Source organism: Calidris pugnax, unplaced genomic scaffold (genome assembly GCF_001431845.1).
Source record: "Calidris pugnax isolate Ruff unplaced genomic scaffold, ASM143184v1 scaffold24, whole genome shotgun sequence".
Taxonomy (NCBI): domain Eukaryota; kingdom Metazoa; phylum Chordata; class Aves; order Charadriiformes; family Scolopacidae; genus Calidris; species Calidris pugnax.
The window spans coordinates 30,888,864-30,914,517 of NW_015090922.1; the positions used below are offsets into that span (position 1 = coordinate 30,888,864).

Consider the following 25,654-nt stretch of genomic DNA (forward strand, 5'->3'; position numbering starts at 1 on the left):
ATAACATAGAAGTGAGACTGTGGGATCTCCCCACTCCTGCTCCCTGCTCCCTCACCTCCCCAAGATTCTTCCCTTTTGTCCTATTGTGAGCCATGTTTTTCAGGCAAGGAGGAGATGCGAGAGATGGTGGGCTTTCAAAGGGTAATGAAAAAAAAAAAAAAAAAAAAAAGAGGAGGAAAGTACTCTAAACAAACAAAAACCTGATTTAAGGTCTGTTATGGCTCAAAAAATTTACTTCAAAGGGTTTGGAATAGGCCCGTGCAATTCTTTTTTCCTCAAAAGTTGCATGTGAAATGGATAACTGAAGATGTGACCCAGGGCTTTGAGTGGGTTTTATTTCATTCTTAAGCAAAAGAGGCTGTAGGTATTGAAAGTCAGACGCTGTATGCCTCTTGAAGATTGTGCTACTTTTCTGCGTATAGGAAAAAATATGCATATATCTGTGCAGAAATGTTTTTCATATTAAAACAGGTCCTGCAGGCCAAATAATTTTAAGCTTTTTGGAATAAATCTTTAAACATTTCTTCTCTCTCCCTTAATGCTGTAGGATTTATTTATTTATTTACTTTTTAGAGTTAGCATTGCTTGTGAAAAACAAGCCTGCAGACAGTATCTTTAATTTAGAAAATATTTAAATGTTAGAAATCACTGCTTATAAGATAGGGTTAAATAATGAAATACAAATCACAAATATAATGATGCACTTAGGTTTTCAAATACTTTCGAATAAAGTTATCAGGTAGGTGTCAAAGCAAGAAGACCAACAAATGACTTGCCACCAATGGAATGAGGTTAATGACATAATTGGGTGGGGAAACTGTTTTGGAATAATCCTTCTAGTCAGAAAATAAAGATGTATTAAACCAATTTATTTTCAGGAAGATACTAGTTTTGGTGACAGCTGTGTTGGGAAAGAATTATCCTGAATTTGCTAAACTTTCTGGTTGGAGAGAACCAGCCAGTTAGCCCTTAAACGGGACTGGGGAAACCCAAGTTTCAAGGTCCCTCATGTCACTAAGACATTTTGGACATTTTGAATGGTTTCTTTCTAGTTCTTCACAGATGAAACCCACCTCCTCAAAATAATTTCAGAGGCTTCAGTGTTTTGCCAACATTGAAATTAAAATGCTTGTCACCCCAATATTTTTTGAAGACATAAAACTCTTTCCCTGTGAGTAGTAGTATAACTAGGAGTGTTCCTGAGTTCAGTGGCAGTACTGGTTTGGTTAAGTACACAGAGGATGGGGGTGACTACTGACTGATGAGAGCCTATATTGATACTAAGTGAAATATAAAATAAACATATAAAATATATTTATATATAAAAATACATTCTATTACATTTATAAATATATAAATTTATAAAATATATACACACCTCACCTCTGTATAAATACCTTCTTTCCAAATGGCTGATAACTTGCATTTGTTGTGATAAGACAGTGACATTAGGAGAGCAGCTTCCATCCTGGTATTTCAGACAGGAGCCAAATATTCCCCACTGTCACTAGAGAGAGGAAGGGATTACTTCTACTGTCCTTTTTATGTAGAAAGATATAGGAGGCTGATGTTATCTGAAATATACGTTGGCCTATGGCCTCACACTTGCTAGAAACAAAGTTTTGAAATGTCTGACTTCAGTCTTGCTAGAAAAAAGTCATAACCATGTGACAGTCTATAAAGACAAACCGACTTCAATATGACATTGAAGCAACATTGTACTCAAAAGTCAGGGCTGGCGAGAGGGGAAAATTAAATTGCATGTGAATATATAAATATGTGTCTGGATAGATAGAAGTGCGGAGAAGTGTGATGGATGGTAGGCATGGAAGGATATCTATTCAGGCAGGTGGGTGGTTGTGGTGAGGCAGAAAGGAAGAAATGTAAGCCTGTTGGATGAGCAACACATGAAGCAGAATTGGTGGAAACCCAGCTGGAAAATACTCTGTGGCTGCATTACATTGCTCCAGAGGGGCCAAGAAGATTCAAAACATTTTTTCTGATTTGTCTAGAAAAATTGCATTTAAATGAAAAATGGCTTATTCCTGCTACTTTGATATGAAAATACTAGATATATTAGGTTGTGATGTTGTTTGTCTTGCTGTAGGAAATATTTGGTCATACAAGCATACACCTTGTTAGATAGAAGTTATATTACAATTGTGTTTAAGGAGGAGAATGTATGAATTATTTCAAATAAACATGTATTACAGAGACATTCTAGTTATTTTCAAATCAAGCATTCCAAATTCAGGACATTTTTAAGAATGAGACTAACGTTAAAAAGAGATCCAAATATGTGAAGGTAGCGTACCAAATAGCTTTAATGATGCTACGAAGGAAGATTGTGTGTATGTTGGCAGGTGAAGGAAAAGGATCATAAAGTGAGATGGAGAAAAAGTGAAATAATGTCTTTAAAACATGTTTTTTCTCTTATCTGAGTCTTAAAGGCTTAACTGTCACAGTTGTATTCATGCTTGTTTCATGATGTCACAACCTTGCCATATGCACACATTAGCACGTGTGAAGAATATGGAATAGCAAATAAACACCAATTAACAAGTGAGTTAATTAGAAGTGAATATGTAATTGTCCAATTTAACTCCTGCTGCTTATAAATCATCAGAATGTATTTTGAACACAGTTTTTGTTTGGAAGCACTCAGAAACTTAATAAAGCACATTTCAGCCTATGGGGTGTTTCTAGGCTGTTTCTGTGGACTGTCATCAACCATTTGCTCATGAGTAATTGACCTTTTAAAATTGTATCCTATTCTTTTTCCTTCATGATTAAATGACAGGAGAGCTCAAAAAGGGAAGGCAAATTAGATTTCACTGTGACCCTTCTGTGGGTTTGGCATATACCTTTCTGTAAGCAACTATTTATTGCAGGTGAGTAAGACTTCTGTTTCAGTGGACACATCAGTTGTACAATGTATTTGTTGAAATCACTGAATATGTGAATAGTTTTTAGTTTAAGGACTATTAGGACAAATCTCTTGGAACATCTTTACACTTAGGAATAGTAGTTCAAGAAAGCTTTGATATGTTACTTTCAAGTTCTGCAATAAAATAGTATGTTATTCAGAGAATTTGTTTTAGTAGGAGGGGGCACGTATATATTTCTAAGATAGTAATGCTTACTGTTAGACATGAATTGCGAGTTAACATCTTGGGACTTGCAATGGTTCCATTTATTAGAGATATTTTCCTCAAATATTTAAGCCTGTGTTTCTGGAGGGAAAACCAGAAAATTGCCAACTAGAGATGATTTGGGGGGAAGTAAAAGACTCATGAGTTTGGAGAGCTGGAGTCTGGGAAAACAAGACTGGAGACTTGGAAGAAAAGTATGAACTGTAATTAGGAAGGAATCTATAGAGGAAAAAGATTTCCTTCACCTGAGAATGTGAAGAGGGTACTCTTAAGTGAAAGAAATTGGGTTTATTCGAGTAATAAACTGGGAAGATATAAACGAAGCATGCATGGGAGCTGGTTTCTACAGAAGCCATGCAAATGCATCCATCCTAGTTATTCATGGGGTTACTGGGAGAAAGAGTGCAGGAGCAGAGGAAGGGGAGGCCTGATATGAGTGCTGCCAGTAGGCTGGAGAAGAGCAATAGTGACCCGAGAGGGCAACACTCCTGTAGACATTGATAGAAACTGGTACCATGATAAGTCATGCTTTCAGGAGTTGTACTTAGACTGGGATACCAGCAACATTTTACCTGGCATAAAGCATTTGTCTCTGTGCCTGACATGACAAGAGAGAAATGCAGCAGGTTGGTTAAATTTCTCTACCTTTAATTGAGAAAATGCCCCAAGCTGTGGCTTCAAATGACTACAGTTAAGTTTATATGTGAGTACATGTGTGCATTTAAGGGTATTACTTTTACCCTTTTTATTTAAGGGTATTACTGTGGTCTTTCCTTACCACAGGCTTCTGATTCTCAGCGGGCCAAAGCTTCCGCATGGACTGATCACGAATGGATCACAACCGGGTTTTGTCTCATCCTGTTGTGTCCAGAAAGTGACAGAGAACTGCATCCTTTTGTGCATGCAAATACTTCACAGACACCTGTGTTTTCTGTCAGAATCAGACCCATTGTCATTTACTGTATTTTAACTTTCCTGTTAATGCAATAGTTGGAACGGAGGGGACTTTTGTCTTTTTAAAGCAGGCATGTGTTGGAAGTAGAAGAACAGGTCTTTGGCAAAATTGAAAGCAGGAGACTGAATACTCTGGCTGATGTGAATGTAAACAGGTATAATGGCTAATCTAAAATCAGTATTAAGTCTATGAAGCAGTGAAGCCAGCAGTACCATTATGAAATTACACAGCACATTTCTCAATATTGGAATTGATCTTTAATGTAATTAAAACTGCTCTTACAGGAACTCAGTGAATGAGCTGGGTTTCTGTTATTTCGTTGGTAACCCCTTACATCATTTGTCACTTATGACTGACAACAAGGGGGATAAGTGTTTTTTGTAACTACCTATTTTTATTGTATCGATAAAGCAAAGATATGACCTTTTTAGCTGATCTAAGTCAAGACCAGCTCATCATTCTTCTGGATAGAGAGGAATGAAATATCATCCTTGTTCAATTTCATAAAAGGTACAGAATACCGCCAATGTTTCCTCAATTGAAATATGACTTTTGTTTGAAAGTAATAAAGATTAGTTCACATTTTTCCTTAGCAAAATCAAGGAATTTTAATGTGACCTTTTGGAGGTCACTTTTTCTCCAGAAAAATCACAGCTACTGTGGAGTTACGAGGTTGCAATGTGATATGGTACAGCTATAACTCAGTAGTACAACTCTGCATAAACAAATGTTTTACAATAAGCAGATGCTAATGCATGCTGGTTTTAAATACTACTGAAATTCCTATGGAAAGGCTCATTATGTCTACGTGAATGGCAAAAGAATTCCTAGTGATGGATGGCAGAACTATGAATGTTAAGGAAAGAATAGTGTTTTGCTCCTATTGTGTAAAGTACTGGGCAACAGTCACAAGTGTTCTCTGCGTCAGCTTTTTCTAGATACCTGTTCCTGAACAGCAGCAATTTGTTATGACAGCCTTTGCTATTCAGCGGGACTACAAAGAATCAGTCATTTGTCAATATGCATTCATACAATTACATACTGATGCATTCACTTAAAGGAAATTGCGTGGTGCAGCTGACAATTAGTCTGCTATTTGATACACTAAGTACTCCAAACAGCCTATTGCTGCAGCTCCCTGAACGTTAAAAAAAGTGTGATCTTTTGGAGTAATACATACACACTTTATTTCCCCCCCACTATAGCATGTATTTCAGAAAATGGTATTGAAAATAATTGGTGTTCCCATATAGATACATGTAACTCTGTCACAAAGCTGCTCCCTTGGTGGGACTGCTTCTAAGAAGGTGACCAGTCTGGGAAAGAAGATACAGAAATAGTCTCTGCTCTTTACTGTTACTCATTGAGATAACTTGACCTCAGGGCTGACAAGGGTTTGTTCTATTTGGTGTGTTTCCTCTTAAAAAATAATTCCCTTTTTCAGGGAACAAAAGGTTTGTGCACAGTGTTCTTGCTTCAACAAGTTCAGGAAAGGGCTTACAAATGAACAGCTTGGCAGAACACATATAGTAGGCCTGGATAGTCCTAAATACAAGACTGAAAATTTTGAGACTAGTGGAGCACATGAGCAAGGTGTTAAAAGCAATGTGCTGACCTGGGAGTTTCTCAGTCCATTTGGATCTTTTTCTGCCTTCTTGTCACAGGGACACAGCTATAGAGACACTTAATCTCTGCTAATTTGGACAGGATCTTAAATATATGGTTGCATTGTGAAAGCTTGAGTGTTTTATACAATCCTAACACAAGTGACTAGGAAAAGCACAGTGGAGCATTAGGTAACTCTTTTGTTTTTTCATTCATTACTGTATTATAGTCTTCATGGAAAAACGTCACCTTCTTAAACTTACTGGTACCTTTACAGTTGACTTTAAGGGTGCCACTGGAATATCTTTTCTGATTTGTGTTATTAACAGTGCAAGTTAAATAGAGTCGGCTTTCCACAGCTGGCTTTGCAGTTGCATTTAAAATAACAACATATTACATATGTAAGTGTAAATGCTCACCATTATTACGGATTACTAGAAGCATGCATCTGTGGAAAGGAGAGGAAAGCTTTATATAGGAAGGATTATAGGAAGAGTTGCAGCATATGTAAAATATTAATAAAAAATCCTGAAAGGCAAAGGCTCTGCAAAGGTTATATGAAAGTTATTCCACGCTCTTTAATAGCACTTTTCTGGTAAAGCTTCTGCACAATCAAAGGGATGGCTATAGCAAAACTGTAGCACTATATAATAACAAAAAGCATGTAATAGGAGTAAGGAAGAACTGTGGCCAGAGCTAGTGCCATAAATCCCTTTTTGATAGGGTTCTTAAGGTAGGTGAGAGCAGAGATGTTCATTCAGAAAATGCATGTCATGAAGTTCTTGTGGCTTCATCCATCTGCAAGTTCTTAGAAGCAAGTTTTTCTTACGGGGTAAAAAAGGTACACAAAAATGGAGAGATGATGCCAAATTTGGGTAGCGCTGAGGTAATGCCAGAAGTGCACAAATACATCATGCTGCTAAGTGTTCACTAAACCTGAACATAAAGAAATATGGCATGGTATGTAATGCACTATCAACCTCTAGCTGATATCCAAGAGTTTGGCAAGTGGTAGTGGTGGGTATCAAATGACAGCCTATAATGAAATGACCCATTCTTCCTTAATGTATCTATGGTTATCTTTTTTCACTGTGCGTTGGTTCATAGTCTCATTCCATACTCAGATGTGGATATATAATTTATAATAGAAACTGAATTAAGAAGAAAACAGCTAATAATAGCTAAGAACATAGGACCAGCAGGGCCACATGAGGGAGATCCTGTGTCTCTGTAGTGTTTTAAGTAGACCACGAGTATATGTGAATTCAGATGATTTAATTCTCTGCTGTCCTGTGGGTTTGGGGAAATGGAAATGTGAAGACTGTATCTGTACTCTTATGAGGGTTTTAAATTTTCACCTCCAGTCAAATAACAAGAAACAATGGTATTCTCGAGATTCCTACCGTTTGTGTGAGGCTTTGCATTTGTGAGAGGAGGAATCTATTACAGCTGAGGGGAGAAAACAGCTGAAGGGGGGGAAAGTACATCGCTCACCTGCTCCTCGGGGAGTTCAGTTTGTAGATGTGAATCTATTGGAAATATTAAAAGTAAATATGCTGTAGAATCTGTTAAGAAAGATAACATTAGAACGCTTTACTTGCAGTACGTATACAGGTCACACATTGATGTGTTTTCTTGTTTCTTTAATTTTAATAGAATTACTGGTTCATCGCTGAGGATGAATAATGCTAAAATAGCCCCTATTGAAAGGTTTCCTATAAAAGGCAGTCACTTTTAGAGGTTCAGTAAGACCATGTCTGTGTCCTGGTGAACATGCAGATCTTTATAACGTGTTTTTCAGGCTCTATTGATCGTTTCCAAGTTATATTCAGTAATAAGCACTGACTGAGTGTCTTTTCACAAGAAATAGATTCTTGTGTAAAGGAAGAAGGAGGATTTATTTCAGGTGCCATGTAACAATAATATTTCACAAGATTTAAAAAAAAATTTTGCAAGGTTTTCTCATGAATGAAAACCGTAAGATAGTAAGCAATAAAACCACTCTCTGACATTTTAACTATCTGTATTATACTGATATCGGTCACAGTCTACTTTAGTTAAGATCACAAAACAGTTTCCTTTCTAAGCCTTTGTAATTCAGTCGTTTTTTTTTCACCCTGTTGTAGCTTATGAGAAAGTTGCTTCTATCTGTAGAACTTTGTTCATGTATTGCAAGAGGTTCAGATGAGTCTCTTAGCACAAGCCATTCTGAATTATTCACTTTATTCCTCAGAACCCTGACCATCTCCAGCTTGGTCAGGATGTCTGTCAAAGTGTTACAGGAAAACCTGTGAGCTGGGAAGAGGGACATTCTTCCTTTATTCTTCCAGCAAAATGTTCTGTTAAAGTCTGTGTAGAAGGGGTGAATAGAACATAGTTACCTTCTGAATTTTGTTTGTTGGCCTCTGCTGAATGGCTGTGGAGGCATCCAGTAACCTCTGGATGCTTTGTGAAGTTAAAGTACACTGGCTTCAAAAGAAAAAGCAAGAGCCAAGCTGAAGAGACCATCTGCCTTCAAATTAAAGTTAGCAAATAAACAGCCTCCCCAGGCGAAGAAAACAAACAAAAATAATACATTTTCCTACTGAAGATAAAAATTTTTAGATGTTGGTGAAAGAACATGTAAGATTGTCATCAGAGAACCTTTACCAAAGGAAAAAAGATGTATTACTGAATAAAAAGATTTTGCCAAATGTGATAGAAGCAGAATAGAATTATAGAACTGTCCAGGCCGGAAGGGACCTCCAAAGGCCATCTAGTCCGACCTCTCCACAGTCAGCAGGGACACCCCCAACTAGACCAGGTTGCCCAGGGCCTCGTCGAGCCTCACCTTGAATATCTCCAGGGATGGAGCCTCAACCACCTCCCTGGGCAACCTGTTCCAGTGCTCGACCACCCTCACAGTAAAGGAAATACGAAAATAGGAGTAGGAAATAGGAAAACTGTTACCTCCCTTGTAAAGCAAGTAGGAAATCTATCTCCCAATTCAATGACTTTCTGATCATTTACATGCAAGGCAAAGCTGTGGCAGAAAGTGATGATTCTTGAACTTCTGTCATTATTTACGGTTTGGCTGGGGTCTATGAAATGCCATGTGATAATCTAAGAGTTGGTGAAAAAAGATAATGTTGATGAGTAGATGTTAATTGTGGGCACAAATCTGAGTGCTTCTTTTTGATGTAATAGTAGCTACGAATCTATAAACTAAGAAAAGGGTAATCTCCCCCATATTACCAATTGCTGATTATGGTTCCAAAATTTATGGTGCTGAATCATTTCTGTAGCATAGTGAATAGAAAGCATAACCACCTGCAATAGATTATGTTGATTCGTTTTGCTGGCAGATGTGAGAGAGCATCATTGCTCATTAGATGGTAAGCTTAATTGGTTTTCTCCAGAATTACATAGACAATATTCTCTTAATCTGTTCACACACAGGGTACTTAATTTCAAAATCCCTGAATTATTGTTTAATTGTTAACATTTTTTCAGATAGTCGTTACTCTCTGGGGTTGATTTATAATAAAAATGCATCTTTGTCCTTTATGTGGGAGGGAATTATGGACAAAAAGTCATATGGGAAACACCCACTGTGACCCGCCTCCTCCACTTAGAGTCAGTACATGTTTTGCCTGAGAATGGAGATTTTAAAGACAAGCAGTTGATGAAAAAATTCCAGGGAGGAGGAGGGAGATGGAGAGAAGGTCCAGAGCATTCAATGATAAGTGACTAGAATCAGTGATCTGAGATTTCCCATCTCAATTGTACTGTTTTTTCAAGTACAAAACCCTGCAAGTCCCCCCCACTGGGGTTAAGTTCTTAGGTCTTCTAGGCTCCAGGCTGAGCAGAGATGGTTTTAACGCCCACGTTCCCTCACTTCCCTTCTGAAATGCTGGCCCACGGTGAATGGGCTCCACTTGCTGTTGACTGAAGGCAGGGAGGCAAACCCACAACCATGTGCTGTCGGAGATGCCAGATGGCCAAAGTCACAGCTGTAGGGCTCACAGGCAATTACAATCACCCAGAGTTTTCTGTGAGCCTCTGGCCCTGCTCACTTCTGTGCTTAGCTCATGTAGTAGTACATAGCCCATACACTTCACATCCCACTCTGTGGAGCAGCTCAGAAGTGCTACAGCTCGTTAGGTAGCCTGTGCCTCTGCTGTTAGTGATGACCGATCTCACTGCTGGCTCTTTCCTTTTCAAAGGACCCTGATATCCTTTTAGAAGATTATTTTCTCAAGAAACACAGCCTGTGCCATGTTTTGCAGGGAGGCATGTCCACTCCATGAGCCTGCTTCTTCCTTTTGCAAGCGGGGTGTTGAAACAGTATCATTTGCATCTGGTGAAATTCTGCGCTTTCTAGAGGTTCTAGTGAAGGCCCACGGTAGTAGAAGTCAGTTTCACCTGTCGACTGTGGTATTTTCTGGAGCACTACGTGTAGTGTATGTAAAATGACATGAATCTCCCAATGCTTTTTAACAGTTTGAATTAATTCCATATCACTGAGGAAGTTTCTATAAAAGATGATTTTCTGAAAAGAATTCCTTGGCTGAGCTTTCCAAAGCAAGTCAGAAGAAATTTCAACTCGTGTGCTGGTCACCAGTTAACTTCAATAAAAGACTTGCTTTTAAATCCCCAGGGCTGCTTTGAACATGTGCCTCCTACTTGCTCTGCTACTCCCTACACCTCCAACCTGTGTTTCTCTGGCAAGAAAATAAGTAGCTCCGATTTGGATAATAAGCCTGTATTTGTCATGGGACTAGTTCCTTGAGTTCTCTGACACCAAGAAACTGGAGAAAGGTATGAGGATATTTTTTGTTAGAATATTTCCAAATAGAAATGGGTCATTGCTGTAATGCTAATGAACGGATGCTGTAGTTAGCTTTCAGAAGCATGGAATGGTTTAGTCTCTTCCAGTTTCCTCTCTCTGGAAGCTGAATTTGGCGATCGCTGAAATGCAAAGGAAACAAGAGAAGAAGAAACATTTATGCTTTCTTAAAAAATCAGGATCAGAGATTTGGATCATATATAAAAACACCTATCAGTGCTTTTTTTTTCCAGTTTATCATTATATGATCTGACTAGGTCAGAGACTATTTTGGTGGCCAGATTAGAAAATACATAGGTAGTATTATCATGAACAAAGGAGACAAATGCATAAAAATATCACAATCCTTGGGAGAATTAATCATGGAAAAAGCACAGCTGTTGTGCACTGGAGGGAGACAGGTGTCGGGCTTTTTTCAAAGCTTCATACTTAGGCCCACCTTGATTGAGCTCAAGAAAAATGCCAGGAATTTGTCATAATAGAGTGCAAGCTTGCCATTAAAAAAGGAAAATGAAACAGAATAGCCGAACAACAAAAGTGCCACTGCTATAAAAAGATATTGTCTATAAATACAGTTCAAGATGATTCTATAAATAGTGATGGATAAATCTCAGAGCAGGAGGGGGTCCCACATTTCAGGGGAGCAAAGACAAGCCCTTCAGCTTATCAGGTTCTTATAAATCACAACTGTCTCAAAAGAAAGGACAGTCCAGAGAGCTCCAGAAAGACTTGTTCATATTTTTATGTTGCAAGCCTGCAAATAAGGATTGGTACCAGAAAATGCTTGAGTAATTTAATTGGTTTTCCAATTTCTGGTGCCCTTCTGCCAGCTGGCCTGGTAGGACACAGAATTTTGTGGAACAGCTTGCCACACCATTTGCAGGACTGCTCTCTACAGATGTCGTCACCTTAGGTGACATCAGTGTATCAGTTTACAAAATGTGTCACATGTATGCATAATATCTGGCTGTAAAGGAATCTGAAAGAAATCTAAGACTTTTTAGAATGACCATACTTCTCAAACGAGGGACATGGGCATGCCTCCATGGAGATAGAGAACTTCATGGTAGCCAGTCAATCCACACAACACAGCATTTGCAGTATTAGTAGGAAATTAAATAGTTTTGAAGACAGTAATAGTGCTTTTGGTCCAGAGGAGTTTCAAATGTACCTGCTCCCCATACTGAGGTTTCTGAGTGCAATGTGGGCACAACTTGCTCAGCTGGACCTGCAGTTCCTCTCAGATTCTCTTTGTGAACTCCCAAGTGGAAGCAGAAGAGTTTCAGCCATTACATACTCTCCAACATCCTTGAAGCAACTTAAAAAATAATACCCCAGGTGATTTCCTGACTTACTCTTCCTTCTCTCTAACAACAGCGTACTATTCTTGTGTACTTAAACCAACCCTGCACCTCTTGTTTTCTGTCTAAAATGATATTAATATCCAAGAGGATAGAAAGGTTGTATCCAGATTACTATTTTAGTTTAGAGCAGCAATGTGCAGGCCCTGGCTGTCCCTCTTCCCAAGGGCCTCCTGGTGCGTGGCACTATAACCTGTGATGAGGAAACACAGATCAGATGCGTACTGAGCTTATGTATTAAACCAAATGCACAATGGGCATGTTTTTTCCAGAAGACCAGGCTAAGGTTAGTATGAGGTAAAACCCCCAAAGTGCTTTTAATGAAAGGGCATGAGCACCAACTGCTTTGATTTATGGATCTGTCCAATAGGAAGCTATTTGATAATGTATGTAGACACAGCCAGAGCTGATATGTGTGGTTCATGTGGAACATCAATATTAGGTTCCACTAATTGCCCACTAACAGGAAAATAGATTTCTGAGGTCACATACTCCTTTCCCTTCTTCTAGGACACTACACTGTCTTGATGTTATTAATGGTTGAATTTGAGGACCTTATTAATTATTCAGCTAAAATCCATGCCTGTATAACTGAAGCTAACTGTTGAGTCTAGGTGAGTAAACGGTGTTAAGGATTGAAAACACCTTTTTTGTGAATAAACATATGAACAAAGTACTGTACCTCACTACGTTGAATCTTGTTAAATAGTATGAGAAAAAAAACCCCACAGCCATATAACAGACATAACACTGCCAACCTGAAGTATGAAGGTTTTTAGGTTTGTTAAAATATAAGACTATTTGAAACGGTGAAACATCTTGGGATCTTGATATTTGCTTTCCTGCTTCCAAGTCATTAGGGTCCATTTACATCACATTTTCTATCTTTTGTCTACAATTATGTGGCTTAAAATTATTTTTTTCTTAAAAAAAAAGTTATATTCTCTTTTTTGTGTTTTCACAATAAATGCTAATGAAAAGTCCTGACAACATCGGAGCCAACTCAGCAGCATCATATGGTCTCCTGGTGACTCAGACTGGACCAATGCCCTGACCTCTTATCCCAGCTATAGCAACTTATGTAAGTAAAAATCTCTCGTCAGTGCAAGTAACTGTTCAAGCAAGTGACTCCCACTGTGAAGGAAAATGGGCCGATTATGTAAATTGTCTTCTCTAGGTAAAGCTTGGAAAACTTCTCTCTGTGGGAGCAGTCCGCATGGGCTCCGATCAATAGCAGGACTTGCAGCAGAGCACGAGCAAGGATATCTACTGGAAAGGTGAGCTGTGGTCACAAAGCTACTGTATGAAGATTTCTCAGGATTAAGACTCAGTTTTAATTTAGAGTAATTTTTATTACCCCCCAGCTGCTGGTACATGAAACCTCCTGCTGCCTCCTTCCTACACAAAGGTTCAGGCAGAATTACCTTGGCCATTTTTAAACCCCCCGGAGGTGCCTGCAAGGCACTGGTGAAGATGCTGATGCCATTTGCATCAGTGCAGGAACGGTGAAGACTTCCCCCTACTACTGCAGAAGTCTCTATTAAGCCCATTTACTCTCCAAGGCACATGAATTAGGTGTATGTGCTGGATGACCTGCCACTGAGCAGACCCAGGCTTCCCAATGACCCTCCTTCTTAAGGAGATGGGGGCAGATGATATCTCATCAGGCAGCTCTCAAAGCTGTTGTTTGGACAAGCAGATCACTAGCCTACTGTGTTCAGTTCTGCAGCTTGATGGCCACACGGAGTGGCCTGCATAGCTGAGGGTAGTTAGAGGATTTACACCCTGAAGGAAACACCTTCCTTTTCCATAGAACTATGTGTGGCAAAGGGATATTGCCCTTTCAGGAGAAGAGAGTCAGCTAGGGATTGCATCGTAAATAATTCACTTTTGACTTGTCTCCTTATATGTTTGCAGTATATGCTGTATTTATTTTAACTGGAAGAGTTGTGTTCCCCCTAAAGTTGAGCTGTGATTTTGCTCAACAGCGAAATAGGAGGAAAAAGTATCACTTCAGGTTTAAGGGTATTAAAACCCTGGAATTACCTGAAATAACCATGGTAACAAGCTCTGAAGTAATGGCAGTTGCTCATATTACCATAGAAACAGGACTTAAAAAGTGGAAATTACCTATAATTTATCTCTGTTGCTTACAGTGACAATAATATAACATGTATTTTGTGAAAAATACACACATGTTTTGCCTATAGTAACTGTCAAGGAGTTATTCAAAAATTATTTAAAGGTATGCAAAAGGTACCTTTTATTACTTTGTTTCCATGGTTATTTCTTGTTATTAGTCCCCACAAGAGTGACATACCAAAAAAATGGACAATTTAATAAAGTGTAAAATTTTGTAGGTATTGATGTAACACAAATGAAAGATAAAGTTAGATTGTGTTAGTCTTAAACAGGCCAAAAATATCTGTTGTAGTTTTGATAAATAATAATTTCTTATTTAAGCAGCTGTGCATCTGTACTATGCACTTGCTGAAATGGCAGTAGGTGTAGTGGACCACGAGTTGGTGACAGAAGCCCCAGAGAGATATAAGCCCTTTCTTTGGTCCTTAGACTCTTGTGGGTAGAGAGGGGAAGAGAGGGGACTGCGTGGAGAAACTGGAGAAGTGAAAATGAAGTACAAAGTCCTGGTAAGATCAGGCATCTCCTTGCTCCTATGCTTTTCGGAGTGGCTGTTAGTGAAAATGGAATAGGAAGATGTTGCTGGGCGGCTTGAAGTCTTATAAGTGTTATAGCTCTCTCTCCTGCCCGTGATGGCAGAAGATGCTACAACCCCAACAGCTGCAGTCATTCAGACATTAGGCTGATTTAGAAAACTGAAACAATAGTCTGTTCCCTGTGTCAGTCTTGCCTGCTTTGAAATGTGAACTCTTGCTTCTTGGTAGTCTGAGATGTTACAGCCAAGTTCTCTGAGTTGTTTGACTTGGGTTAGGTGCTCTGCATGGCTGGGGGGTTTAAATCGGAAAAGCATTTTTTTCCTAAGCTTTTATGCACATGGATTATCAATTTCAGTAATGTGTCTTTAGTTTCATTTACAGCAGGGGAGGTAACATCTCCTATTTATGTCAGTGGAGGGTGAATTTGTTGCTCTCCTTGCCTTTGTTGGCTGAAGTGAAAGCAAGCTGTGTGTGTGCAAATCTGTCAAGGCTGGATGGCAGTAGAGCAGGTGGTCAGAGGTCATTGTGGACAGAGAAGAGGAGGACCGCTGTGTATGTGCATGTGTGTAAAATGATGAAGTTTCAGCTAAAAAAATTGATGATTTCCTTCTCTATCAGTAGAGCCCTCTTAATTGTAAAAGCAACTCTTAATTGTAAAAGCGGAACATAACCAATGCTTCTGAACTGCTGCAATGATAGGAATTGAGGTGGACGGTGGTAAATGAAGAAATCCAATCCTTGTTGTGCAGTGTTGGGCATATAAGGAACCAGCCTTGACAGAGATCATAACATACACAAGAGCTCTATGATACGGTCAGTAAACAATCCACAACCCCTTCCCTCCCCGCAAAACAGCACAAAAAAAAAGCCCCAACTGAAAAACAATACCTTCCCCAAGCATTTAAGGTCATCAGGCTTCAAGCAATCACTACAAGGTGCTTCTTGTTAGCTATGCTAATGCTGAAAACTGTATAATAGGGACTACTGATAATTAACGCTATGTAAATCTTAATAACAATAGCTGGTTAGAACAGCAAGATTTCACTCTTCCTATTAATGCCTGCAGATCTGGGGTTAGATTTAATTGAATTCCTAAGGGAAGAGCATTGTCAATTATTAAAATTATTTAATCACAATTAAATAATGCAATTATGGCAGTAGGGAAAAATAGTTACCAAAACACATTTTCATGTTAGAATGAAAGATTCAGCTTTGATAATTCCTCCAGCATTTTATAAACTGCTTGTGTTTATGTAGTAATGAAAAAATATAAACCGGCACATATTTCATTGCAGAGGAAATAAATGAAGCCAAGTCTGAGGAGGCTTGTGTTTAATCATGAAATGTGCAACATTTGGCTGTAGTGAATTAGCCATTTGTCTTACTAATGCAAAGCTTGGAGAGAGCTAGAGGCACAGTGGACAAATTCAGTGGTTTTGCATGTGTGACCTCTAGGGACCTTGGTAAAAATTCTGCATGGGCACAAAAAGACCTGGTTTCAGAGTCCCTTCTTAATTAATGTGATCCTGAGGTTGCAGCCACACCTCCCTTCCCCCTCTGTATCGTTAGCATATCAGTCAAAGAGCAATGTATGATCTGGGTCGGAAGAAAATAAAGGCGGCACAATGAGGTTTTGTTGTACAGTGATTTGTCATATGGCTTCCACAGATAAGAAATCCACAGTAGCACTTACCAGAGTTGCAGCATATCTCATAATCCATAGTCTCTCCTCTGCGTCTTTAGCAGGGCTTGCTTTGCTGTAGGGCTTGTCTTTGTGTAAAAAGGTGGGGTAAGGGAGAGAATATTTGCTAGGTTTCAGTATCAGAGCACTCAGAAAACTTTTTTCCTTCCAAAAGTGAATGTTTTGATTAACTCATTTCTTCTTTCATTAACAGAAGTTGTATCGATCAAATCACTTTTGAAAAAGGCATTAATATTTGAAGCCTTCTTAGCTAGGAAGGCTGCAGTGATATTAATCTTTTCATTTGTATAACACCAGTTAAATTATCAGTATTCTACTCCATCAGGCTTTCCAGAAATCCACGTGTGCTCTTCATGTGTCCTAGCAGCACCAGTTCATTTTTTGACTGAATTTAGAGTCTGTGAATTCAGTCTTGTTGATCCTGCCTACTTGAATTTGGTAGCAAGGGCATTTCTGCCCAGATGGGTACCCTTGTCTTTCTGTGTTGATGCAGCTGGTTGTCTTGCCTGCAGCTTTGTTTTACTTGGTTTAGCTGTGACAGTGGCTTCTTTTACTGACTAGGTGTCTATGGCTAAATTTTTTTTAAATCTTGTTATCTTTGTATGTACAACCTTTTATATAATTAGCATTAACAAGCAGCTATTCTGAGTAGTATCAGAAATTTATGACTAATGTAACTGATGCAGTGTAAAGAGGCCTTGGTAATTGGAGATGCAGGATGTGGCATAGAAGAGTACTGCAATGGGATAATAAGAGATGTGTCTTGGCTAGGGAGATGCAACAAATATTAACAACTTGCCAATCATTGCATAAAATTACCAGACTCTTTTCAGTGGTTCCAGACTCTTCTCAGTGGTTCCCACCGAGAGGACGAGGGGCAACGGGCACAAGTTGGAACATAAGAGGTTCCACTCAAATATGAGGAGAAACTTCTTCACGGTGAGGGTGACGGAACCCTGGCACAGGCTGCCCAGGGAGGTTGTGGAGTCCCCTTCTCTGGAGATTTTCAAAACCCGCCTGGATGCAGTCCTGAGTAACATGCTCTAGCTCTAGGCAATCCTGCTTCAGCAGGGGAGTTGGACTAGATGATCTCTATGGTCCCTTCCAACTCCAGAAATTCAGTGAAATTCAGTGAAATTCAGTGAAAAAGTGCAGACCTGCTTTAGGGTAACAAAGAGAAGAAAGAAATAGCATCTAACATAGGTAAAAGGCACTATATATACTGAACTTGGAGGCAACGTGAAGCTGCAGACTGATGAAGGACCAAAGGAGTAAAACTGTGTTGTCAGGTGTATAAAAAGGACTCCAAGTGGGTCATAGTGACAAAGTTAAAAAACACCAACATAGACATTGTATTCCTCGTGGTGAAAGACTCCAGATGCTCATAGGTTGCCATAACACCTTTTCTGCCAACCCCGGGGTGAAAACACCAACTTTAAGACTCAGAGGAGCAGTGGAGGTTTAGCATAACACCAGAGAATGGACTGAGAACTTTGCGTAAAATACTGTTAAGAATGTTGCAACTATTATTGAGGCTTTTTCTGTATTCCAATGGTGTTACTATCCTTTCTTTTTTGTAGCAACAAGTTCTGGAGTGGCAGTGACCAGACTTAAAATTTCAATTACATTAACAATAAATTCTTGGCTTTAGAATAAAATGTGTTTCCTTGTTACCCATGAACAAGATTTTGAGCATGACAGTACGTCCTTCCTGCTCCGAGTTGTGGGCAAAAAGGTTAGTTTTAAACTTGTGGACAGATTTTTAAATATCTAGGGGTGCTCATGCCTAACTGTGGCTATCCAGAACCTCAGTTTCCCATTTAGTCTCCTGAAGGTGACCTTAACTACTTCAGTTCAAAACATGCTGCTATCAAACTAGTTTCCTCTCTTAGGTGCCTTAACTTAAACAGCGTGAATATGCCCCCTAGGAGGCACAAAGCTGCACAATGGACACCCGCATGAATCTCTGTGTGAAATTTTTAAAGTATTTAATCTGTGAGTATATTTTTCATGTTATCTGCTTAAAATGTATTTCCTTGGGGCAAAGACTCGGTACTCCTTTGCATTATTTCTGGTACTGCTGACTGATAGAAGTCTCGAGCACAATCACCATGCAAATATGTTAATCTGAATAAGGATGACTTCTGTTTGTTGGCATGAAAAGACACAGTTGCTAAGACTTGTTAGTACTTTCTCATAACTAATGATACCAATCTTGTTACAAAATAATCTCTTAAAAAGTACTGTAATTAAAACTGAGTGGATATCTTTAATAATCCATCCTGCTTAGAGTTCTATTAAAATACCAATGACTATGAGGATAATTAATTTTAAAAAAACCCAAACGTTGAGAAGCAGTAATCTATGTTGTACAAATGTTGTTCTTGTGGGAGGCCAGGGAGAGAAGAAAACAGACTCTTTACAGATGGAGGAGGTAACAGGCTGACTAACTTCACTTATCAGATGCTGTGACCTGATTGTGATCTCCCACAGCGATCTCCCAAACAGTATCCCAGCACTCAACATAGGTTTCCAAACCTTCTGACCCTTTGGCCACTCTAATCTTGTGAGTTAACCTCCAGTAGATGACAGTCTGTTGTAACCCTTTAGAGGGTTTAGAGAAAACTGAATGAAGCTTGGAGTTTTGTGGCTCCTTAGCTGAGCGGGGCTGAGACTCAGGTCTGAGCCAGCCTTTGGCAGCAACGCCCTGGGGGGGCTCAGTGCCAGAATATTTTATGTGATTAGAGAGAGACCAGTGCAGAGCTGCTGATCCGGTGTCACTACAAACTGAGGACCTGCACACCAGAAAAAAATTAAAACCAAAGGAGATCAATTGAAAGGAAGTTCCCAGAAAGCTCAAGGTAAAAGGGAAGGGGCAAAGGAAATCTGAGAGGCTGAGAACTGAAAGCAAAACAAGAACTTAAAATATGAAGAGCTGGGCCCATTCTTACACATGGTGATAAAGAGGCAGCACAGATGTGCTGGTAATGAACCTAATTCAAATTCAAAATTTGAATCATCGTAAGTAATGTATCTCAGATGGACATATCTTCCTTGCCTCAGTTTGATCTTCTCATTTAACTCCATTTGCCTTACATAAAGGAAAGAAAACATCTGGAGGAGAGTTAAAATAGCAGGAGGAAGGAGAAGGGGAAACACATGCTACTGTGAACAAATCCTTGCTCTGTAATAAAACCTCTTTTCAGACAAGCAACAAATATGGTACAGATGGACACACAGCAGTATAAGGGAGCTCCGTGGCCCCAGTGAAAGCCAAGATAGGTGTTTGAATTACATACGTGCTTATTATAACCATTTTCATTCATATGCTGAAAAGAAGCGTTGAGATGGGGAAAGTTTCTCTTGGACAAAACGAAAGCTGCCTGCAAGTGATGCTTTCACTTATGCTTACATCTGTCTGGCCTCTATAGGCTGGGTGGTGAAAACTGGACCAACATGATATAAAATTATCTCAGATGTTTTCTACATTCTGGGGTTTTTTTGTTTGCTTTTTGGGGTTTTTTTTTGTGTTTTGTTTTTTTTTTTTTTCTGGTAGAACCAGAATCTTGCTAAAAACAAGTGTCTTACTGGTTGGTATTCCACACTAGGAGATAGTCATATCTAATGGTTTTGGAAATCCCCAGGTGCCTTCAATTCTGTTCTCAAGTTTAGGTCAATCTGCCAGAAACTAAAACGTATATTCGACCTTATTTTGGGGATAAGTAGGTGCTTCACACTGAAGTCATTGAGATTAATTTTGTGGCTAATGGGAAGCACAGGCATGCTTTTTTGATCAGGCCTTCTGCCTCTGTCTTTGCATGTATTTGTGGATAAACCAAAGATCTTCTGAGTTCCCCAAAATACAAGTGTGTCACTATTTTGAGCGGTGCATTGTAACACGCTGTTAAAACTGTGTTAGCAACCTTTAAAATGAAACAACCCACTGTCTTAAAAGGTAGCATACCAGTCTTTTGTGTGGCTAAAAGTAATTATTTTGAAAGAAATTATTCCATAGGACAAATAGTCATTACATATGAATTGATTATCCTGCCCCCCCCAACTTCAAACATGGAAAAGAACAAAAAATGTTTGTTGCATAATGTAGGGTCGTGAAGATGATGAAGAGACTGGAGCATCTCTCATACAAAGTGAACTGAGAGAGCCGTGACTGTTTAACTTGCAGAAAAGAAGGCTCAGGGGAATCTGAACAACGTATATTAATACCTGAAGGGGGGTGCAAAGAAGATGGAGCTGGGTGCTTTTCAGTGATGCCTAGTGGCAGGCCAAGGGGCAATGGGTTCAAACTGAAGCACAGGAGGTTGTCCCTGAACATCAGGAAACACTTTTTTACTGTAAGGGTGACTGAGCACTGGAACAGATTGCCTGGAGAGGTTGTCGAGTCTCCATCTTTGGAGATATTAAAAAGCTGTCTAGACACCATCCTGGGCAACTGGCGTTAGATGGCCCTGCTTGAGCAAGGGGGTTGGACCAGATGACCTCCAGAGGACCCTTCCAACCCCTATCAACCTGAGATTGTGAGTTTCTCCTGTATTTGCTGTATTTTAGATGTCCTTGGAGAACAAAGACAGAAAATTCTGGTAGAAGACACAACTTTTCTTCCAGTTGCTGCTACTCAGGACTGTTCCAATTGAGTGCAAACACACTGCTTTCCCATGGAACAGCAGCCTGGCACCAGGCATCTTGCTTCATATTACAGGTTAGGGGTGAAGTTCCTGCTAGTTGGTTTGCATCTGGTTCCTTACCCACACAGAATTTTCCTCTGATGAAATTTTTCTCTAACAGGGAAACATAGGAAAGTGAAAGTACAAAAGAGGCAAATCAAAAGTATGATTTCTACAAACAGCATTTGTTTTTTCTGGCAACAAAGAATGAGAAATGTTGAGGCAAAGCTGAAAAATATGAAATGGCTGAAAGGAGATGGCTTCCTCTGCAAATGTCAAGTAAACATATTTCTGTGGGATGCTTTGGAGAGGGAACTTCTGCAGAGTAATTTTAAGGTTGTGGCATTTGGGGATGGGAAGGTGAGGCTTTTTAATGTCTTGTTTGGGGTTTGTTTTTTTATATGCATGATTGTGTTAGTGTAATATGCTTCCTACTGGATTTGGACTAGTCAAAATGCCTGTAAAAAGAATTTTAAAAAAAAAGAAAAAAAAAAGAAAAAAATTGTTTCTAGATGTAAGCTCAATCAAGTGGTCTCAGGGTAGTATCTTGTTCAACATTCCTTTCCATTTGTGCAGATAAAAATTGAGTTGGAGTTGGACTGTAGGAAGCATTCATTGGGTCCCACACTGGGGCAACCTGTTCTGTTTGTCTTCTGTGTTGTTACTAAAACTGAACAGCAACCCCCCTCCAGTTGCAGATCCTGTAACTGTTGTGCTGTTGTGGTGTCAACCTACATGTTCACAATCTGGTTGCGAAATAAGTGCAGCAAAATATAATTTCTGCCTCCATGTGGAAAGGTGTGCAATGTCATGCACTTTCCTGAAAGCTACTTTTGTCATCCAGAGGCAAAATATCAACCTAAGTGGCTCATTTGACTGATTGTATTTCAGTGCTTTCTGTGAGAATAGAAAAAGCAGTGACAGTTCTGCTAAGATTGTCAGATAAAGCCAAAAGGGCAAATTTAAGTTAAACGAGTTGATTGAGCTCTCTGTTTACTTTGGAAACAGAATCTGAGCTTTAAAAGTCTGAATTAAAATCCCTCTTTGATTCAAGTTTTTTGGGCCTCTTAAATAACTCCTGAACTCAAGTGCCTTCGCAGGTGTCCCAGGTGCCTGCACTTTCCCTCTGATCCTCTATTGATGGGCAGCATTTAGGTTATGCTGAACTAGAGCAGGTGATGACCCAGGTGACAGGCTGACCCTAGAGGTAGTGGCAGCTCTGGGATGAGCCCCTATGACACTGTGAACCAGCAGCAGTTGTCACCTTATGGTCCCTTCCCCATCCTTGCTTTGTTTTCAGAGCTTGATTTGACCAGAGTTTGCCTTACCCTTAAAGGGGTGATTCACTGCTGGCATCCCCATATGTCTATAGTTATTCTCTCAGCTGACTTTTTAAGCAGCAGATGGTTTACATAGTTGCCTTATCCATGTACCAGATTTTTTACTACCTTAATGTTGCACATTATCTGTAGAAATCTGGTAACTGAGGATGATCATCTCTAGTGATAATTGAAATTGAACTTCTGTGACTCTTGCTGCAACCATGGTACGTATCTAACTTCCAGATTATTTTTGCCTTATGCTGTTTTCTGTCCCTGTTCTATTTCATCAGAAGCTCAGGGCTTTAAAACCAGATTTTTCTGTCTTCTATTTTCTGTGACTCCAACAGGAGCAAGATCAACATAAAGAAGAAAAGTTATTTTGCTTGCAAAACCAAAAGAAATCCCTCTATAGAATTCAACTAATAGGCTTCATAGCACTGAAAACTTTGACATCTTATTGGCCACTCCATTTCCTGTACTTTAATTGTGTCGCGCATCAAGCTCTCTCTTTTCAGTTATTACATGGTGGGGAACATCACCTACACCTCATGTCCCCTTCATAATAAAATATGAAGAATGGCCCATGTTTGCATTTAACTGTACTACAAATCTGTTGCAATACAGGATGGAAGTGGATTTGACTTGAAATGGTGAAAGAAGAGTGTGCTATATTAGACTGTGACCACTGCAATTTGCTGTTTGTGCCATACAATGTGAAACTCATCCAAAGCATTGACGATCTTTTAAAAGAGCTCAGATCAGATTGTCCTTCTTGCCCCTACCATTCCAAATACCTCTGTTTAAAAATTACTGTTATCTTTCAGCAATGGAAGCTACTAGACAGATATTAATTCAAAATATGACTTCCATCTCCTGGGACATTTTAAAGTAGTGTACTTAGTCAGGTACTGGGATTAAATGTAGAAATAAGATTATTTTTCACAACATTTAGTTTTGGTCTCACGAAATTAGATGTTATTGTGACTAGTTCCAAAATGATTTTAAATAATTCTATATTTTAAAAGAAAATGTTTTGATAAGTTTCATTACAAAGGTTCTGAGGCTGGATACTTTTCTTGAAAATGTTTTAAACTCTGTGACAGTATTTTCTCATGTTCCTTTGGAAAAAGCTTATTGGCTGGCATTTCTTTTTTTTTTCTTTAACACAAGTTTGGCTGATAGAGTTGTATGTGGCTTGCTAGTGTGTTAGATTCATGTCTGTAGGTGTTTGTTTACAAATTTATTAGGTGCTGTATCTATGTATGGTTCTACTCATTGTTACAGGGTAAACTGTTTAAACAGCCAAATATTAAATCTTTTAATGTAAAAGCAAATTTGCTACAAAAGAGACATTAACTATAGAGTTATAATTTCCTTTCAAATTGCAATATTTTAGGTGATTTTAATGACTTTCCGTTTAGTGTGTCTCTTTGGTACTGTGCATCATATTTAAAAACACCGTAAAATACTATTGAGTATTCTGAGCATTAAAGCAGAGCTTTTGCATTTTTAGTGAGGTTGAATTTGACTTTAAAGCAATAAGATTGAAGCCATCTGAAATTCAAACTAGGTTAAGCAGGTAAGTGGGAGTCAATGTGACAATAGGCTGGAGCTGGTGGGGGTTAAGTAGATGCCAAAGCCCTTCTATCTCTCAGAGTTTCAACAAGTTGATGAATTTCTGTAAGGGTGCTTTGCAGTGTGAGGAGAGGATGGAAGCTGGCAGAGATGAATCTCTGAATGTTATTCCTAGAATTTTGTTTGTCCCTGTTCATTGTCTCTTGAAACAGAAACTGGTGTCTCCCAGTTTTCACCCACTCCCCCAGGGCAGACCCAAAAACCAGTATCCAATAGAGGCTTGTGTCCCTTTCTTGCAAATTTTGAGCCACTAAGACAGCGTATGCTAGCAGTCATTAAGGACACTGTCCTATAAATACAGGATAACAGGGTGTTTTAACCTCTATATTACACAAAGGAGTTTTTATATTAGTAAAAAAAATAGAAATAAAAATCTCTTGTTGCACTGATTGTGCAATAGTCTGTAATAAAGAGAATTTTTTATTTGTTTGTTCTTACTCTGAACCTCTGGGGAAAGGGGTGTTGACCAATGATTGAGAGCATTTAATCAGTGAAATATATCTGAGGAAGGGTTCTTCTTGGACTCTGATCTGGTTGTTACAGTTTTATTTGTCATTTTTCTACTTAGCATTTGGATTTTAGAGGACTAAAATTGGGGTCAACTAGAGAGCTGTTACTAATGATTGTTTAGTTTTACTTTTATTAAAGAAAACAGCAAGCCACAAACCAAAAATATCTCAGCTGTAGAAGTGTATTCTGAAAGAGATAAAGTTTTCTTGATTTTTAGCCTTGAGCAATACTATTTGTGCACGTAATTAAAGATGGCTACGTTTCCAAACACAATCAGTATTTTATCCTGGCAATTAATTTTACACTTTCAATGCAAAGTCACAAGAAACGATGTAATTTTATGAACACTATTTCACCTAGCTTATTTATTCATTCCGTAAATGCCTATGGAAAAGTCTACTTGAAAAAGTAAAGTTTTGAAGCTCTGGCCAGGTATAAATTGTGACCAAAAGGTCTTTGGTTCTGGGGTCTTTGAATTCAAATAACTGTTATTCATCATATCTCAATCGAAGTAGTTCTGGGAGCTATCTTAATTCTATGGGGTTTGTTGGGGTTTTTTTTCTGTTTTGTTGTTTAGTGGTTGTTTTAGGGGTTTTTTTGATTGTTTGGTGGTGGTTGTTTTTATTTCTACAGGCTACCATGTCTAAGACACATTAACTGTCTTGTTTCTCTGCTCCTGGCATAGAAGTTGTCAGCTGTGCTGTTCACATGAAGGAAATACTGGAATCTCATTTATGTAGTAAGTGGTCCATTTGATTTCCACTCGTGAAACTGAAGGCTTGTTCATAAGCTGATGTCATTCCATGATTTTTTAACATGAATTTTGAAAAACTGACTTAAACAGTAGGAATTTTAATATGCTTTATAGGAAATGTAAACAAACTGGACATGTAATATCAATTAAAATATTCAAGATAATTCTGGTTTCAAGTCCTTGCAGAGGTCTGGATTTTTTAATATTTAATGAATTCAGAAAAATTGGGAGTTTAAAAGGTAATTCATTTTTACTTATTAAAATGAAAAAAATCTTTAAAATGAGAGGTCTTTTTATGTATGTAACAAATGTGGACAACTTGTTTTTGGCCTGTGTTAGCAGTATGATTTTGGGATTTTGAAACTGCAAGTTCACTTGTAACATTTTAGAGTTGTTTCGTTACATTTGGGGAAACTTGTAGTGCATAAAGCACTACAGAAGATTATTTTTTTATTCTTAGGTGAAACTGGCTG

General features: G+C 38.8%; 1 long non-coding RNA gene across 1 annotated transcript; it reads left to right on the forward strand.

Moving 5' to 3' along the window:
• Positions 1-12,435: 12,435 nt before the first annotated feature.
• LOC106893016 lies at positions 12,436-25,166 on the forward strand. Its single transcript, XR_001412971.1, has 4 exons — positions 12,436-12,515; positions 12,883-12,982; positions 13,079-13,178; positions 25,061-25,166. It is a non-coding gene; the product is annotated as an uncharacterized LOC106893016 (long non-coding RNA).
• The last annotated feature ends 488 nt before the right edge of the window (positions 25,167-25,654 follow it).